The 19115-nt window shown below is 46.2% G+C and overlaps 1 protein-coding gene across 4 annotated transcripts in view; it reads right to left on the bottom strand.

Moving 5' to 3' along the window:
* The window catches only part of LOC117189825 (myosin-M heavy chain-like), a 107639-nt gene that overhangs the window by 21136 nt on the left and 67388 nt on the right, over positions 1 to 19115 (bottom strand). Inside the window, exon 1 of one of the 4 annotated variants that reach the window (XM_033394890.1) lies at positions 1485 to 1705. The exons of the other annotated variants lie outside the window; for them this stretch is intronic. The gene's annotated coding sequence lies outside the window, so the exon portion shown is untranslated. Of the gene's footprint in view, positions 1 to 1484; positions 1706 to 19115 lie in introns of those variants that run through there. 4 annotated transcript variants of the gene reach the window in all.

Below are 19115 nucleotides of genomic sequence, written 5' to 3'. Positions count from 1 at the left end.
AACAGCAACAGCAACAGCATTTCAGTTAGCACTGTGCTCGAGCGGGCCTAAACCGTAGCAACGGTTGTTCAACATCACACTCTTCCTTGCCCCTCTTTTGCACCAACAGCAACAGCAACAAATTGCAGACGACACAGGGAAGAAGAATGAAGACAACGCCTCCTCCTAGCGCCACCTACGTGAGTCGTCGTCCCTCCATGGATGCATGAGTGTCCAGAGATGCTTATCGCCCTTGCCTCTGGACTTTTCATTCTTCGACTGGCACAGCGCCTCCGTTTACTGGAGAATTGCCTACGGGCTCCCTCTGTTGCTGTGGCGTTGCAACGGAAGTCAGTAAACTTTCAGGGTTATTACTATGCCAGGCTTGTGGGCCCCAACCTCAGCTGTCAGCTATATGAGGGGTTAGCACACTTGGCTGGGACACATGTGGCATGCATGAGGTAAATGCGGTAGAGTTTCAATTGCCGAAATAAAGCTGTTTTCTTTCGAGAACAGCTGTTTCCAGAAATTCACAGCTATTTCCATACTACCGAACAAAGGAAACCACTTTAGATTTTCCCTTTGAATACTTTTATTCCGGTATTCCCCGCAAAAATACATACGGAATGGATTACCCTCAAGGGTATGGTTATGGGTATTCGTCACGCAGTGAACCAGGTAGAAACAAAACAATCTTATCGGGCTGATGTCATCGCTATAATTTAACAGTTGATGCGAACATTGAACTTCCCGCCCGTCTTTATCTTTATCCCTCGGCCATTCTATCCTATCCATCATCGGTTCTCTGGCAGCTCCCGAGCCCGAGCTTCCTTTTGGGCTCGATTTGATTTGATTTGCGAATCTGCTGACCCAGATTCGAGTCACAGTCAGGGCTGGGCGTGCTGCATCCACTAACCACCGCTGCCATAGATCTATCCAGTCAATATCTACATATAACGGTATACCATACGATCTATTCGGAAACGGTACACCATTTAATGCGATTTTCTGTAGCATACCCTACACACCCCAACATCTGTTGCCTCAGTGGGGAGACAGACGCACCCTGTACTTCCGATATCGCATTTCTAACACTGCTCCTCTCCCCCCGCCCCACACCCTTTGTGGACCCACACTACATGTCGCTGACTTTTGTTTATTAATTTAAAGCGGAGCTATCTTTCTGTGTCTCTGTTTGCCGTCGGCGTGGTGTTGGCGGTGGTTGTCGTATCATGTTATGTTAATCCGTTTTATCTGCCGCTTTTGCTGTGTTCGTTTTGAGATTTCAATAGAACCGATTTCGTGGGGGGTCACTGGGTTTTGTCTGACTTCGACTTTGGGATGGATTTACAGATGCGGGTGGATACCGGATCGCGAGGGTGGACTGCAGCTGACACAATTACGACACACGATATACTGCCCTTAGATGTTAGATGTTAGAGGAGAGTGAGAGGGAGAGGGAGAGTGCAATGTACTCTCGACTGGAAGCCCTAGAATGCACTCACCTCTCGCTACAGCAAGTGTTCGGTATCCAGTTTTTTGTATACTCTCGGGTCTGATAATCCAATAAAGTCCAATCGGGAGGAGAAGTAGTTCAAGTGGATGCCTGATTACCGAGCGCCACCGATAAGAACAAGTTGCAGTTGCAGTTGCAGTTACAGTGGACTGCAAATACGAGTACTTCTTCTTGAGATACACATACGAGTAGCTGGCACTAAATGCATCTTTAAGTCGGTTCACTCAAGTGGAAAATTTTTCATTTATTTATGATTTAAAATTGTAAAAAGAGAGAACGAGAGATAGGCGCACTGCTTTGGGGTCCACTTAACTTTGAACTTCTGCTCGTAACTTTTCATGGGTTTTTTCTCTCCCGATTTTGGTTTCTTTTCTCTTCACTTGGGTTATCGGCAATTGGAAATGCATTGACCTCGTTTCGGGGGGCAGGAATGTTGCCAAACACACACACTGCAAGCTGTAAACATTTTCCCCGGCGGTGTGTCAGCGGGGGAGGGTGCGGCACCGGCACTGCAATTGGTGCACAACGGAAGCAGCACCATATCCATATCCATTCTCGTATGCTCGTAGTATTCCCCTTAACAACTATTTAAATGCATCGCTGCACACACAAATATGTATAATTTTATCTGCTGCTTCGTTTTTTGGTTTAAACAAAAGGCACAACGCTGCGCGGTAGGTGGTTTTTGTTTCTTCTTTTTTTTTTATCAGCCACACCGATGTGCACCTGTCAGCGTGAGGCGGAAAACTGAAAAAAGCTTACAAAACAAAAACCGAAAACGAGACTCAAATCAAACTGTAACAGTCGTTAAAGCGGGGAACGAGCAAGAGAAAGAGAGAGAGAGAGAGAGAGAGAGAGAGAGAGTAGCAGAGAGAAGGGAAGAGAGAGAGAATGCCATGCCTGTGTGCATGCGCGTGGGCGAGGCCGGCCTGTTCCCGGTCCCAGTCCCGGTCCCAGTCCCAGTCCTAGTCCCTGTTCCAGACGCTGTTCCTCTTAGTGGATGGGCACTGCACTGCACTTGTGCGTACAATACGAGTAACGAGTATATCTACCCAGATGCCGCCTATCTGCCGGATGCATTGTGTGGCCGCCGCCTCGCTGTATCTCAAGGGTTGCGCACTGGCCCTAAAACTGGGGTAATACTCGTACTCCTCGTCTCGCATTCACTCGGAATGGGAATTGCAATTGGAGACTCTATTGGAGAGTCGGAGTTGAAGCTGTCGATTTACGAGTGCCCTGCTATTGACTGCGCTCTGAGAAGTGGTGAAAGTGTGTCTGTCACAAGCCCAGATGCCGATCAGGGTTTATTCAACCCATACCCTGGCCCTTCGGGGGTGGGTTTTCCCCGGGATGCTGCTGCTGCCAGAGCCGGGGAAAACTGTTGCGTGCCACTGGGAGTGCCCTCGGAATTGGCGCACTCGTGCAGTGGGACAGTCGTTCGTGTGGGGTGGGTCTCCGGCTCCGTCTCCATCTCCCTTTTCCCCTTAAGGTGTGCCGGAGTTACCGATAACGGTACCGCGACACCCCCACCTAAACCCCCTTGGGCCATGGCAATGTTCCACTGAACGACTATGTCATTCAACCCGGACATTGTAATGTCCAGCTCAACACTTTGACCACTTTGACTGTTGCAAAATTCTACATACCGCGGCACAAACAACCGCCTACACATCTTAACATGAACAACATCGAAACTGGAACCCGATATCCGGCATAATGCCGACTCGGCGGTTTCACATACGCTAGCCCGTTGCAACATTTCATACTTATGTATGCCTTATGTACTAAACTCAAAGCCTCTGCGAAGGCTTCCTAAGAACATAATTAATAAACTCAGAACACTCCAATTTGGAACTCAAACCCGAACAGTCATACTTTATTCAAACTCAAACACCAATCTTTGGAAAAGACAGAAATATAAACCCATACAAGAACGACCAGGACCATCTACAAAAAGAAGAAGGACGAACAGGTAACTCCGGCGCATACAATGCAGAACTCTTTATAGGGTGCTGTGGCACTCCCCCAGAATCAGCAGAATCTGTGTCGAATCTGTCACGCACAAGGCGGTACGCAACGAAGGGGAATATCGCAATCTGTTTAATTGAGGTGTTTAGCCCGGTGAATAATAAAGGCCGACAATGAGGCCTCAGACAAAGGTCAAAATAATAAATTAGACACGCGTCTGAGTGGAGTTTTTGCGAGTGGAAAGTGGATCTAGATATGGGACATTGTCAGGAATGTACTCGACAAAGAAGGACCAAACATTCTACTTCCCTGGATGAAATCTCTCTAGCAAATCCCCTTCATCAGCTTACATTTCACGGGGCGTTCTGTTACAGACTAGTATTCCTGAAATGTGTCTGGCTGGCTACCCAGCCGTGGCCATTTCGTGACCAGGCACTTGTCATTAGTCCAGCCATCCAAAACAAATTATGGCTGCGCACACACAGTGGGCAGTAAAAGTCTTTGCATGGCAGGAGCTGCCGCTGCCGCAGCCGCAGCCGCTTGGCTTTGGTGGAAAGTGTGCCAAAGTAGAAAATCGTAAAGTAAAGTAAAAGTACTCGAACTCGTAATAAACTATAATTATGGACGGGAGAAACCGCATGCAAATCGACGGCTGGACTGTGACGGGGATGGGGATGTGGCCACGGCCACGCAGGCGCAGGAGCACACGCTTATGCAAGAGCCAGCACAACAGTGGGCTCGCAAAGTAATGTGACAGGCGCTAAATGTGCTGGCAATCGATTTGATTTGCAATCTCGATGCGAATTTAATTGAAATGAAAAATAGCCAGCCCCCTTTCAAGCAGTGGGCGTGGACTCGCGGAAATGGAAATTCAAATGCCACACAGCCCACGCAAAATTATAAAAAATTATGAGACACTGGCCACTAGAGAGGGAGCTGGAAGCTGGACGCTGGAAGCCACAAGGAGCCATGGCTCCATGGAAAAAAGTCGATTTCACGCTAATGAAACAAATTATAAGTGGCCGCCTGTCGTCGGGAATTTTGCGGAAACACATGTGAGTTTTGTCATTTCCATAAGCGTGTTGCGTCTGCTCATTGTTGTTTCTACCTGGCATCTGCTGGTTGTTGCTCTCCATCTCTGGTTGTATAATGCTAACTGTTCGGAGCAGAACCCAGCCGATTAGCTGCTTGCCAAATAGCACCTAATTCTTGGCCCTCAGCCGCTTATTTTGTTTTTTACTTATGCCTATGTCACTCATTTGTTTGTTAAAGCTTTGCGCTTGCTTGCCCTGCTAAACGCTCTCTGCCTGCTCGCTCTTCGCTATCTCCGCTTTGCGTCTGCCTACCGACGTCGGCCGAGCGAAGCTGCGCTTAGCGATCGGAGCGGAAATGAAAAGGGCAGGCAAGCCACACTTGCAATTTGGATGTCACGCATTAAAGAACATATCGTAATTTTATTTCTGCGCCGAGTTTTATTTAATTCGAAATAATTAGTCGGCCGATTGGGGATAAAAAACATTATCTCCACATAAAATTTGGTGACCCCGACGTGATCTCTGAGTTGCAGTGTCAATTAATAATCATTCGCGATCGACATTCGTTAGCCCTAGCAAATTTTCGGCGGTTAAGCACAATTCGGTGCTAAAACACACTTACATACACCTACATACACGCATTGCTGGCTATTAATTTCTCTGTCGCGACAATTCGGTCAGTGCAGTGCGGTAGGCAGTGCGGAGTACAAAGCGGAATCGGACGGCTCGCACAGCAGCACAGCTAAAGGCATTAGCTGTAATCCCTTTGCTTTCGGTTCCCACGTTTATACGTATACAGGGTGTCTTTTTCGGTCGTGCTGAGTGACTCTTTTAAAACCTCAACATGGCAGCACCTGAGCCTACCAATGTCGCGAACGCAGCAATGCCGAGTGATGTAGATTTCTACAAGCACAAGGCCGAGTCCATCGCGCGCCAACTAAAGGCCATGGATCGCTTTCTCACCAAGGAAGAGCTTGCCGAGTTAGATGAGGCAGAACTTCAAGCTCGCTTAGAGCAAATCGAGCGAATGAATGCGGATTTCGATGCCGCTCAAACGAGCCTTGAAAGGCTGGATTTCCTGCAGTTAGCCCATGATGCCCGACTGGACTTTTCGAATGTTTATGTGAAGGTTAGGTCCAGGCTGACGCGGGAGTTGATGGCTGCTCGCACGGTAAATGTTGCCAATTCAACGGCTCGGCATACTCTCGAGGGGAATTCGTCGTTGTTCGCCTATAATAGTATAGGCCGTTCTCGAATGCCCGAGTTGCAGCTTCCGCGATTCGGTGGGAACTACATGGATTGGCCAGAATTCCACTCGATGTTCTCGACAATGGTGCACAAAGACCATCGTATACCAATCATCGAAAAATTCCAATATCTTCGTGGATGTCTAGATGGTGCTGCGCTGGATACGATTCGTTCCTTGGAACTTTCTGAGGAGAATTACGACAAGGCGTTGAATTTACTAATGTTGCGATTCGATAATAAACTGTTACATTTTCAGGCACACGTCAAGGCTATTTTCGGGCTGCAAGGGGTGGAGAAGGGCTCAGCTATCGGCTTGCGCGCGCTCAGCGACAAAATCAATTCGCACTTGCGTCCACTTCAGACCTTGGCGACCCCGCAGGAGATATCCGATGGGTTGCTGATCTTCCTGATCTGCACGAAACTGGACCAAAAAACAAAGGAGAAAAGGGAAGAGAACTTGCCGACGTCAGGATTGCCTCGGTGGTCAAGCATGGCCTCATTTCTGGAAGCGAGATGTCGGATGCTGGAGAATTTGGGATCAGCCATGGCAACAAGTCCTAGTCAACAGGTGGGAGAAGACAAACCTGTCACCCTTATCACCTCCAGTAACGACCATCCTAACCCCATATGTAACCATTGCAATTCCTCCGAGCATTACATATCTAGATGTCAGGCATTCCTGAATCTCCCTGCGTTTGAACGATACAAAGAAGCAAAGAAGAGCCGCTTGTGTTTGAACTGCCTCAACAAAGGCCATGAATTGCAGAGGTGCAGGTCAGGACTTTGCAGGCATTGCCAGGCCAAACATCACACGCTACTCCACATTCCATCGGGAACTGGTGCTTCATCTTCCTCTTCACCGGCCGAGGAATCGATCCAGCAAGAGGCCGCGACTGTGCTTCTAGCAAGCGGGTGTTCTAGCCCTCCCCCCTCGATCCAGAAATCTCAGCCTAGCCAGAACGTGTTGCTACCTGCTGCCCTCGTCCATGTAACAGATCGTTATGGAGCACTTATCCCATGTCGTGCAATTTTGGATTCTGCATCACAGGCAAACTTTGTAACATCTAGACTTGCTGATCAGTTGCAGTTGGATCATCGCTCGTCTTATGTTCACATCTCTGGAATCGGAGATTCCATTCTACCTTCGAGCAAGTCTGTACATATAGTTGTACAATCCCAGGACGCAAGCTATCGAGCTTCCTTCGCTGCAATTGTCACCAACTCAATTACGGAAAGGCACCCTAACTTCGGCGTAGACGCAAAGGATTGGCCAATGCCGAATAATCTAAAACTAGCTGATCCTAATTTCTCCAAGCCCCAACGTATCGATCTGTTGATAGGTTCTGGTTTGTTCTTCGATTTAATGTGCGTCGGACAGATTCGACTATCAGCCCAATTGCCAACATTGCAGGAGACAAAACTTGGTTGGATAGTATCAGGAAGCATTGATAGCTCGGAGAATAAGCGTGCAGCTTTAGCCGCTTTTGAAAATTCCTCGTGCATCTCTATTGACGATTTTCGACCCACAACGCTGGAGTACCAAAACTTAGAGCAGCAATGCAGGAAGCAGCTGCTCGAGTGCCAGGTGCAAGTGGAAAAACTGCGATCGGAGAATCAGGAACTGCAGCGCGAACTTTTCCATATATTAAAAACCTACATATCCACGCTAAATGAAATTCAACTTTCAACAATTTCTACATTGCCAAATTTCCTGCCATTCTATACAATTACAGAGGTTCCCGATGATCAAGACGTAATCACGACAAGCCGCCTTCGTAAAGAAGCGCCGATTGCTGCGTTCGACGATCATCCCAGCGTAGCCGCCAGCTGCGCCCAAGCAAGCATCTTCAAGAGGGCCGTTGGAAAAATAGCAGTTCTGCCCCTTCAGGATGGATCTGTTGAAAGCCTTTGCCTTCCAACGGGGGGTGAATGTTCGGAGCAGAACCCAGCCGATTAGCTGCTTGCCAAATAGCACCTTGGCCCTCAGCCGCTTATTTTGTTTGTTACTTATGCCTATGTCACTCATTTGTTTGTTAAAGCTTTGCGCTTGCTTGCCCTGCTAAACGCTCTCTGCCTGCTCGCTCTTCGCTATCTCCGCTTTGCGTCTGCCTACCGACGTCGGCCGAGCGAAGCTGGGCTTAGCGATCGGAGCGGCAATGTAAAGGGCAGGCAAGCCACACTTGCAATTTGGATGTCACGCATTAAAGAACATATCGTAATTTTATTTCTGCGCCGAGTTTTATTTAATTCGAAATAATTAGTCGGCCGATTGGGGATAAAAAACATTATCTCCACAAGCCCAAAGACAGAGTCGAGTCGAGCCGAGCCGAAGGCGGCAGGTTGTGGGTTTTTCGAATGGTAATGCGATACTTTTTGAATGTCTGAAAAATGCTTTGAATTTCTGCTGATTACCAAATATTTTAGTGCTAAAACAAAAGACGAAAATTGTGTGGTTTGTTCGCAGTTCTGTAATTGCAAACTTTACTCATCGTTCACCGCTCATAACGATGATATGATGGGGGCATGCGTCACATGAAAAACAAAGAGCTTATGATGGGAGAGAGGAATAATACATTATGTTCGACGTATAAACGGTATCCCCAGCAAAGAAAAAAAAAGCGTGATTCAGTGAGGTTTTCCCATCTTAAGAACATCATCCACCAAAAACTTATCATGTGAAACGAAGAGGGGTCCCAGATTTCGTTTAATTTAATGAAAATCCTGCCACAACAGAGATTGTGTGGTAATTGGATGCCATTCATTCGAGGGGATTATGATCCGTAAGGCGGAAGCTCTGCACACCTCGAACTATGGCTCGAACGGGTATCTCCTAAGTAGATTATCTCCCATACTGTCGCCTGTCCACATCCCATGCTCCGACTCTCCGACTCTCCACAGCTTTTACTTTTGACTCACTTTAATGGGTCTCTACATCATTACCATCATCGTCGCAGTGCTTCAGCCTCTTTAGCCGTTGGTTCTTTGTTTTGTAGTGGTAACCCTTTTAACATTCCATTTCATTTCATTTGGTTTTGTGGACTTAAGCTACTTTCGTTGTGACCGTTGTGTGGTTCTGATGTGGGAACTTCTTTTCGCTTTTAATAAGCCACCCAAGCACTTTGGACCCCAGGTCTCCAGCAAGCTGCAAACTCCACTTGACCGTGATTTGTTTTCGTCGGTCTGCAGCAGTTCTCAATGTGTCATTACTCGGAAAGCGCCTGTGGCTTTGTGGATCTGTGTCTGTGTCTGTATCCGTATCTGTATCTGTGTCTGGTGAGTAGTTTCGTTGTTGTGGCGGGAAAGACGGATCCAGCATTAATCACTGTCAGCGGCCTGGCCACCTCATCGTCATCCCCCAGACGCTCCCACTCTGCTCTTCTCCGATCCGATCCGAGCCGAACCGAACCGATCCTACCCTCCTTATTGGTCGCCTGTCTGCATGTGATTTTATTAATTTCGCATTCCGATGCACAGCGGCGCAAAGCAGATTTTGGGATTCGTTCAAGGATTTATTTTAGACATCTGCTACAGAAAGATTAATTTTGCAAGGATATGGTCCCAGTAGGTTGCTGGTTTCCATTTCGATCTGTTGCTAAGGAAACTAGTGCCTCCGATTACCAAATATATGTCTAAATCTTTGGAGAAACTCTACTTTTGACGGAACCACTTGTAATCCCTCCATATTTAGTATATCTGCCCATAAAACCGATCGTTCGTCAAGAGTATTAAGTGCTTCATATCGCTAAACTCTGTCTTTCTTACTTCTTGTTTTGTTGTATTATTTATTGCTTTGTACGCTCTTGATCAATCAATTCAGCCCCGGGGCCTGCAGTGATGCATTCAAGGTTCGCTGTGTGCCACGCTACGTATAGCAGTACGAGTATATTTTAATTGAATGATCAGAATCACTCGCCGTCGGGCCTCTCCATCTGCGGCTTATGAATCTCTCGTGTTGATCTCAAATTGGCTCTGGCACTGGATATGGGCTATGGGCTATGGGGCTTTTGAGCTTAATTGCATCCAGCAAATATGAAAATCAATCGACGCCAAAGAGGCGGCAGTTTCAATTTCAATTCCCTCGATCGAACGCCTGACCCACAAATGCCGTCGAGATCGTCGCCAAAGCCAAATTGGGCTTCAAGAGCGACGACATCGACATCGAGAGAGTCGTCCGGCAAAAGGCAAATATAAAATATTTGCTTATTATTTATATTTGAGATTTATTTGCCAGGAGGCAGGCAGCACACGCATCTACCAGCCGATGCCAATGCCGATTTCGATGCTGTTTGCCGTTCGTTCCCCGACTCCGGTGTCGACTCCAACACGGCTCTGCTGCAGCTTCCACTGGAGATGGCAGCGTGACATGGGTCGTACCCCACGAATCAGAGCTTTCTGGTGGTTACAAAAGTAACTAGGGAGATATATTTTTCTCCCAGCCGATTGATGGCTAATTTCTTCCAAAATATGATTTCCCCTTAGCATTCTAGGCACTTAGACCATCCTCAATCAGATCAAGTCGCTCTTTTAGTGGCAAACACTGCCATCGCTAGCGGCAGCGGTAGCGGTAGCGGTGGCGGCAGCGGTGGCGGCGTCGGCCCATGTCACCATCACCTTGTCGCCTCTGTCTCTGCCTCTGCATCTGCCTCTGCCGCCTGGCCAAAGTCGGTCGCACATGTCGCTGTTTGCCATTTTAGGATTTGTGGCCGGAAAAGAAGAAAACTGAAAATAATACAAATGTGTACGTACTTTATGGAGGCTATATGCAACATGGCTGCTTATTTTTGGACAGGCGGTAGAAAGTGCCGCCGCGGCGGCAACAACAACAAATCACAACGGCAGCGGCAACAGCAGCGGTAGTTGCAGCTCATTATTTTAACGGTCTATGTAGTTGTTGTTCAGTTTCGGTTTTCCTTTTGCATATCACCATTAGCGCTGACAGGGTAGAACCACAAAGTAGTCGCGCGTTGAAAGTGAGCGCCAGCTATCGCCCAGTTTCCGCATTGGGGCTGGGGATTGGGGACTGTGACTGTCCCTCTGCTTCTTCCTTTGATCCTCCAGAATGCGGTGACCCGACTCGCTTTCATTCAAGCAGCAGCAGCGGCAACATGTTGCGAAATTCTCTTGCCACAGTGCAAAATATGGCCAAGGCGCTTTGCCTGTTGCCTGTTGACTGTTGCCGGCGCTTTCAACTGACAAACAAATTACAGGCTGCATGTCGGCTGCGGCTTGTTGGTTGTTTGTCTCCTGGCCAAACCCTGCCCCACACAGATGACTTGCAAAACCAGCGCCGAATGACTAATTGGTCAGCATAATGGTCAGTCGGGGTCCGGGCTGTGAGAGCTCGGATTGGCACTGTGGAAATTTGTGGAGACTACGAGTGAGCAGAACCACAAATCATTAATGTGGGCGGCAATGCTCATAGCAAAGATCTACTAATATGCAAAGGAATGGCAGCAACAGATACATATATTTCGATCCTAAGTGCCTTTTTGCCCCACTGTGGCCACTGTCCAATGCGGGACAGCAGCAGTGCAGTTCGTCAAGCCATTCACACACGATTTAGAGTCGTCGCCGTGGGGCACGAAACACTGGGCGGGGGACGTGGACTTGGGACACTCGTGTGAGGAATTTGCCGCCAAGGCGCCGCCGCCGCCGCCTGCGCCGTCTCTGACGCTGGCGCTGTCGCTGGTGGTCATGGGGCCCGGCCCGGCCAACTCCTGCGGCTTAAATGTTTCGACCAAAAGTTCGTTTCCATTGAGGCTGCATGGAATGACTAAATTATTCATTGCAGGATTTATGCAGCCGGCGGCCGAAATCACTTTCGCTCATACATGAAGCCGAAGGAGTCCCAAGGTGGAGATGGAGTCCGAGGTGGGGCCTCTCCCTCAGTTGTTTGCTTTCCTTCGCTGAGAGTGCCAGGGTCAGTGGCAAACATTTGCCACAATTAAGGCACATGACGCCGCTTAAACTCCGAATTGACAAATGAAGTCGGCTCGGATCCAATTCCTGCCGAGGAATGCGGCCCACTCGGAGGGAGGGGAACACTCATTACGCCGTACCTGGACCTGCCAGCGTAGTCTGGTAGATGACGCCTCTTTTTCCATTGTTGTGGCAGCCGGGGGTAAGGGGGAGACGCAGGGAAGTCAACGCCCACCTGGGCTGCCGTTTAATGGCGCAGGCAAATAGGGACTATTCTCTCCGCCAAAAGCTGTCATCGTCTGACATCGGCATCGGCATCTGCATCTGCAGTGGTGTCTGGGTCTGGGTCTCGGCTCTCCATCTCCATCCGTATTTTATTTGTATCTTGGCCTGGCCAGAAGCACGCGCCGGGCCGCATTGTCTGACTGACAGAAAGAGTGTGGGGCGCAGGCGCAGAAGGCCTTTATTGTTATTGAAAAAGAGTCAGACAACGCGTCTGATCTCGGCTGAAATGTGCTCTGAAAGGTCGAGGACGTGCAGCTGGAGGAGCAGGGCTGGATGCCTTTCCCGTAACTTTCGCCCACTGAGAAATGTGGCGAGTAGTTTATGCCACAGTTATGCCCCAAAATTATTGTGCATTATGATTTGGTGCTGCCACATTTGTGCCTATCGCAGCATGCAATCTTGTAGCCCCGGCAGCAGTTGCAAGCCAAAACGAATCGAGTCAAAAGGAAACTTAACCCGACCGCAATCGTTTGCCACAGTCACCCACAAAAGTGAACTTCCTCATTGCCGCTAAACGCAGCAGCAAATCAGTCTGTTGCATAAGCCAGGAGTTGCATTAATTCCCAATCCAATCCAATCCGATGCGATGCGTTGCGATCCCTCCTCCATGGCTCATCCAGATCCAGGGCCCAGATATGAATGAAAACGAATCGAAACAGATATAGATATAGAAATTGCAGTGCAAAATGTGCGAGGGGTAGGGGGAGGGGGAGGCAAATGAGAGAGCGGCCTCTTTGAGGGCCTGCACCGCGAACAGGCAGGAAGCCAAGACGGAATGGGGCTGTCTGCTTGGGCCTGGCAATTGTCTGCGGCTAAGATGAAAGGCCTCCGAGTATATGGCAAATGATAGACAGCCGGCTGACTGACTGCCTGACTGACTCCCAGCACCAACTGCAACTGCAACTGCAACTCCCTCGCTGGACATGCAACGGACGCGCAAAAATAGCAACAATAATGCCACACACACAGACAGACAGACACACATGCCGAGGCACATAAAACTATAAATAAGTTGTGGCGTTTGACTTATTGCCCACTGATCCGCAGACAAATTGTGCCCCAGGAGGAGACCATGCCAGACCCCTCATACGAGTTGTGTGTGTATGTGTTTGTGTGGGTGCTGGGTGCTGGGGCACATTACAAATTGTAATTTAGTGTGGCACACAGGATGCCCCATGCCAGGCGCCAGCTGCGCCAAAGAGAAAGTGAATGTTTGCTGAAATGTGACAGGTTCATTTGACACACCACAGCGCATGGAGGGATCTTTGGATGGATAGTTATAGATCCCAGTCCCAATCTCCGATCTCCGAAGATCTCTGCAGATCTCTGTAGATCTCTGCAGATAATAGTGGCACTGGCACACTCCCCGGAATCAGGTCAATCGTTTGAGCACAGATAAATCATGTCGTCTGCCACTTGCCACTCGCCATTTGCAACATCAATTGCTAAATGGCCGACGCCCGGCTCCAACTGATTTCCGCTTTGGGCCAAACTCGACGACTGCATTTTAACCCAATTAAAGAGAACAGGTTGGCACCTCCGCAGCGAGACGGCGTCACAGCGACACAGCGGCAGACCGACAGACCGACAGAGATTTCAATTTACGCCAAAATATGGAGCAGCAGTCATTGGATCTAAGATCTGTAGATCTTATCACAGCCGCAGCATCATGGTCCGGAGAGACAGCATCCAGCATCATGGACTCTGAGTGTGTGAGGGCGCTGCATTAATTGTGTTCGATTTTTGTTGCTGGGCAAGTTGGATTGGATTTGGATGGGAAGCCCGCATAGGGAAAAGCGAATTTAATTAAGTCAGAGATCTAAGACGCGATCTCTCTGTGGGCAGTGCCAGAATTCATGCGGGGAAATGGGGAGAGCGCGAAGGGAAAGTCGAAAGTCGACAGTCGACATCGATAATGGTGACACATATCAATAAAGATTCTCGTATCTATCCCACATCCCACAGATCGGATGGGATTAGACGGAACTTCTTCTTCTTAACAACTTCTGCCACACTTTTGGATTCGTTTGGATCAAAAATAATTGTTGACTGAGCTGCACTCATAAATTAAGCATTTCAATGCAAATGCCAACGCAACTAATTGGTTTACATAAGATGTACATATAACTCTGCTTCTCTGCCCAGATATACGACCATGAAAATGCGCCAAGAAGCGGGAAAGAGGAAGAGTCAAGAGAGAAGGCAGTAACAATAACAATAATGCGGTAATGACAACTGCACGACATTGACAATATACGACTACGTAAAAGAGAAAAGCCATGCACTTGGAATACCCAAAAAACCTGGCATTCAGAGAGAAAGAAGCTCATCCAAACTACGCATACGCCACCGTCAAAAGACAACTGACAACCGACAGCCGACGGCCGAAACGGAGACAAAAGCCCCATCCAGAGCAGCGATTGCGCAAATGGAAAGCCATCCCATCCCATCCCATGGTATGTTTACTCTAGCCTAATTAGGGGTCCACTACAGCCCGTGAAGGCGCTAATTAGGAGTACTCTCGTGCATAGGTGGGTGGATCACTCAAGCACTCCGGAGTCCGGACACGTCTGGCTGCACGGTGCTGCTGGATCGCGATCGCTGCCACTAATAACACTTGGCTGCCATTTATGTTTTTTACAATCTTCATGTGCCTCGAGTGCTAATTTCGCTACTCTCCCAGATCTAGCGTTGTGATTGGAGTGGGACTCGGCTTTGCCTTCCCATTGTGCTGGGGAAATGCAAATGAATTTAACGAGCATTGCGTACCCGTTTTCGAAAGCATTTTATGGTCAATCATTATGGCACTTGCGACGGTCCCAATGGCGTGCTAAAAAATTTAATTAATTGCAGGTTCGTGGAATCTCAGGAATGCTGAATGGTATTCAATGGACAAGGCAATAAAAAATGCTACATTTCCAAGGGAAGGTTGCCCTGCCATTGGAGGGTTCTTCCTTTCTCAGTGGGGGAAATCAATGTAAATCGATTGAAATGAGTAGGAAGTTCCATTGTAGGTTTCTCCCACAGAAATTCCATTCAACCTCAAGATTAAACGATCTATAATGAATTGGAATGGATCTGCTGGATCATAAATTTCAGCCTCCCCGAAGTGTGATTCTCTAGATAAGAGTTTACAAGCTGGTGGCCAAGCACAGTCCATTGGCCGACACAAATCAAAGTCTGGCCAACAAAGTCTCCAAATGGGTTAAGCCAAGACGGATTTATATGTTGGTCCGACTCTTGGCTATTAAATCGAAATCTGAGCTTTTGTTGGGGCACCTGACTGGAAAGACGAGAGGCGTAGATCTTTTTTTCTCGGTTTTGTGCTTTTCTGGGCAGGGGAGGTCATAAAACCTCGCGTAGTGCCACCAAAAAAGAGTGTGCAGCGGGCCAGAAAGAGTTAAACCTCCTCTATCCCTCCTCCATGTTGGGGGCTTGGGGCCGCATCGTCGAGTGGGTGTTGCTTCGTCTGAGATGTGCCACAAGCTGCAACTAAACTTGCAGTTGCAACTCAAGTGGAATATGACGCGAGGGGGTACCCACTTGGACCACGCATGCGCGCCTCTTTTTCTGGGCCTACGTGTTATCACGACCAGGTCTTTCACTTTTTATCCACCTCGTACCCCACACACTCGTACGAGTATGGGTATGAGTATGGATACTCGTATGAGTGTTCGTACTAGTTTTCGTACCATATTTCTCGCATGTCCGCACAATTTGTTGCCCCTGGAATCGCTTTAGGCCTAATCGTTCAATAATCGCAGCGAAATAAATGTACGGAATCTATCCCGACAGCGAACTTGAGAAGCTGCTCAAATTACAATGGATTGGAGTCGCTTGGGAATGGGATTTCGTTTCTTTTGTTTTTGTTGTTGCTGTGAAACGGGGAGGGCTCCTAACTGTGGGGCTGTGTAACCTTAGACTTGGACTGGGAATCATTAAAGTCATACGCCACGTTGCCCACTGCCAGCCACTTATGTAAGCCGCTCGGCCGGTCGAAAATAATGTTGTTAAATTTTCATTTTCAAAATGAAAATTCATTTAAATTACAAAGCGTCAGCGACATACGAATGAGCGAAGGTGAAGGTTATGGTCTTGGATCGCTGAATAGTACCCCAGAAAAAAGTACGGAAAAGAGAACTGTAGGGCATCAGTGTGGTCTATCAGGCGGTTAGCAGACTGTTTGTGTTAAGACCTTAAAAGAAAAGTCTAGACATTTGCGAGTTGAGTTGTAAATTCAAACTGAATTTTATTCTTAAAACCAGAGCCTTATATGTGATTTTACAATGAGGTAGGAGGTACAATTTGGTAGTCTATAGTTATCGTTAGACCTACGCAGAGGATACACTTTACTGAGGGTGTCTTTTTGAGTACATGCTTACATTAGTTTTATTTTAGGACCGCATTTGTTAAGTGTTTTCTCCACTTGTGTTTTGTTGTCGTATTAATGGGTTACAGATCTCTGTTTACACCAGTGCAGTCATAACTTGTCTACTTTATGTTATTTCTTTAGAGATCGGTGTTGTTACATGAGTTTATGTGAACAATAATCTATTTATATTTAAACATTCTGCAAGGGGACGAAAGTGGCATTGTATTGACGATAATATGTTCATGTTTGAACATTCTGCAAAGGGCCGAAAGTGGCATTGTTTGTATTTGGATTCTTGTGAACCCTTTTGTGTACATTTTCTTTATAGCTATAATTACAAGTACAGATAATCATTTACAGTCAATTACAGTGGGTAGGGAAGTGCTATCGTTTGCAGTCTTCGTGATCTTATAATTCTTCTTATGGCATAGATTATTAATATTATCATTATTATGATTCCGATAATCAAGGCCGCCTGTCCAGATACATGATGGAACTTAAGTCTTTTTAAGTCATGATGACCTTCCTTTAACAATTTTATTTCGTTTCTTAACTTATCCATTTCTTCCGTATGGTTAATTAATGGTACTGTTAATGGATTCCAAACAATTTTTGGTATTTTGCTTATATTACTTATATAAAAGGATGAAATTGGCTCGTAGCATTCTGTTTGAATACTGTGATGAGGTACTAGTATTTTATCATCGGTTCGCACACTACAACCATGTATTATTGTTAAAATTCCTTGTTGCGGAAGATCTATTAGTTCTTGATTTGAGTTACTACATTGAATTCTAGCATTAGTGTTTACTGGAACTTTGAAGATCCAACTACCCTGTCTTTCTAATTCGACCCAAAATGACCTTGTCTCTGCTATCTTCCTATAAACGCAATTTGAAATACCCTTTGGTATGAAAGGAGCTATCTCACAAGCATTATCATTGGCATTGCTCCAAGGCCAATTACCTTCGCATACTCTTCTATTCGTTTGCCATTTTTGGCATTTGTTCAAGGTAGCTTCAGTCATCGAATGATAGGAATCAATTTCGAAATTATATACTAAATACCTGGAGCTCAAATCTACCTTGACTAATTCTTGTTCATGCTCAACTGGCATTGGAATTATCCTAAACAAATGGGATGCGTGTCTACCAAACAGGGGAATCTTCACGTTCAGAATTAATTTGTTATCAACAAAAATTCCTTTCGCTGTTAATAGGCTGTAAATTTCCTTCAATTCTGTTCCTGTTCTTTTTCCTGGAAGCACCAATGTTTCTAATAAGTTATCTTTTATTTTTGCTATTTCTCCCTTTAATTGTATAGGTTTTAAAATGTTTGGATTTAGTCTACCATGATTAATATCTATCAGTAGATTAATAACTGCTGATTGAATTTTATCGCACTCTTCAATCAAGGAGCTTAGTTGCTTTGTTACCATAAAGAAATTTATGGATTCTTTGTACACATAGAAACTTTCCTTTAATGCTTCCGTTATGTTTTCTACTCTAGTGCTCATACTTCTAAAGTTCAAATTTATTTCCTCGGTAGTTCTTTTGAGAATATTTACCGTTGATTCTACCACCGATGTTTGTTTTTTAATTAAATCATCTAGGTTAGGTTGGTTTTTTAATATATTTTTCATATTTCCTTCCAACGTTTCCCTATCTTCGGCGTCCATTATCCCAAATAATATATGATAAAGTGAGCCCATAAACTCAAATGGTGCTCGCTTCCTTCTTTTATTATCCTGAGTCATGAAAAGTTTATTATTTTCCTCCAGGTCTGCAATTTGTCTTTCCGTATTATCTAAGACATTATTGCATTGATCTTCAACTCTCATTTTCCCAATCAATTCTTTCCCCTTTTTTAACATTTGGAAATGTTATAATAAACAATTAAATCCCAGGATGAGGCGACTATTTCAACATCCCCCATCGGGTCCAAATATATCGAAGTGGAACTGTTAATTTTTTCAATTGACCACTTCGCCGTTCCTCTAGCATCAATGTTTGCATTTGAAACTTGGCAACATAACACAAGCATTAACAATGCTGCCATCAGTCCTAGCTTGGACTTTCGAGGTCTACTACGCGTACTTCTGGTCTCTTTTGGAGTCATTCCTGAGTCTTGCTCTTCTGACTCAATTCCAGCTAATGGACAATATATAGGTCGTTTTATCAACCCGTCTTGATGTTTTATAGTTACTACTCTGACTCTATCGTCCCTACCTTTATGTATTTCTTCTATTTTTCCCAAGGGCCATCTAGCTGGGTGACAGGTTTTTATCTTTTATTAATACAATCTGTCCTGTTTTAATAATCTGCATTCCTATTTTCCATTTACTTCTTTGTTGCAGTGTGTGCAAATAATCTTCTTTCCATTTAATCCAAAATTATCTTTTCATTTTCTGAATTAATCTCCATCTATCCAGATTCCCGATTTTTATACCCGGTACTCAAAATGAGTATTGGGGTATATTAGATTTGTGGTAAAAGTGCATGTGTGTAACGTCCAGAAGGAGCTAGAGCAACGATGTTTTAGCCAGAATCAAGAAAACAATTTCATTCTTTCTCGCTCTGTCTCTCTCTAACACACAGGTTTCATGGTCGGTTTTGTCAATTGCAAAATATGAGTTCAAGGATCTCAGAACCTATAAGAGCCAGAGCAACCAAATTTGGTATCCACACTCCTGTGATATCGGACCTTGACCGTTTCGTGTCCAAATTTCGCCACACCCCCTTCCGCCCCCGAAAAGGACGAAAATCTGGGGCATCCACAAATCTCAGAGACTATT

Source organism: Drosophila miranda, assembly GCF_003369915.1.
Source record: "Drosophila miranda strain MSH22 chromosome Y unlocalized genomic scaffold, D.miranda_PacBio2.1 Contig_Y1_pilon, whole genome shotgun sequence".
Classification (NCBI taxonomy): Eukaryota; Metazoa; Arthropoda; class Insecta; order Diptera; family Drosophilidae; genus Drosophila; species Drosophila miranda.
This window is presented reverse-complemented; position numbering and strand designations above follow the sequence as displayed.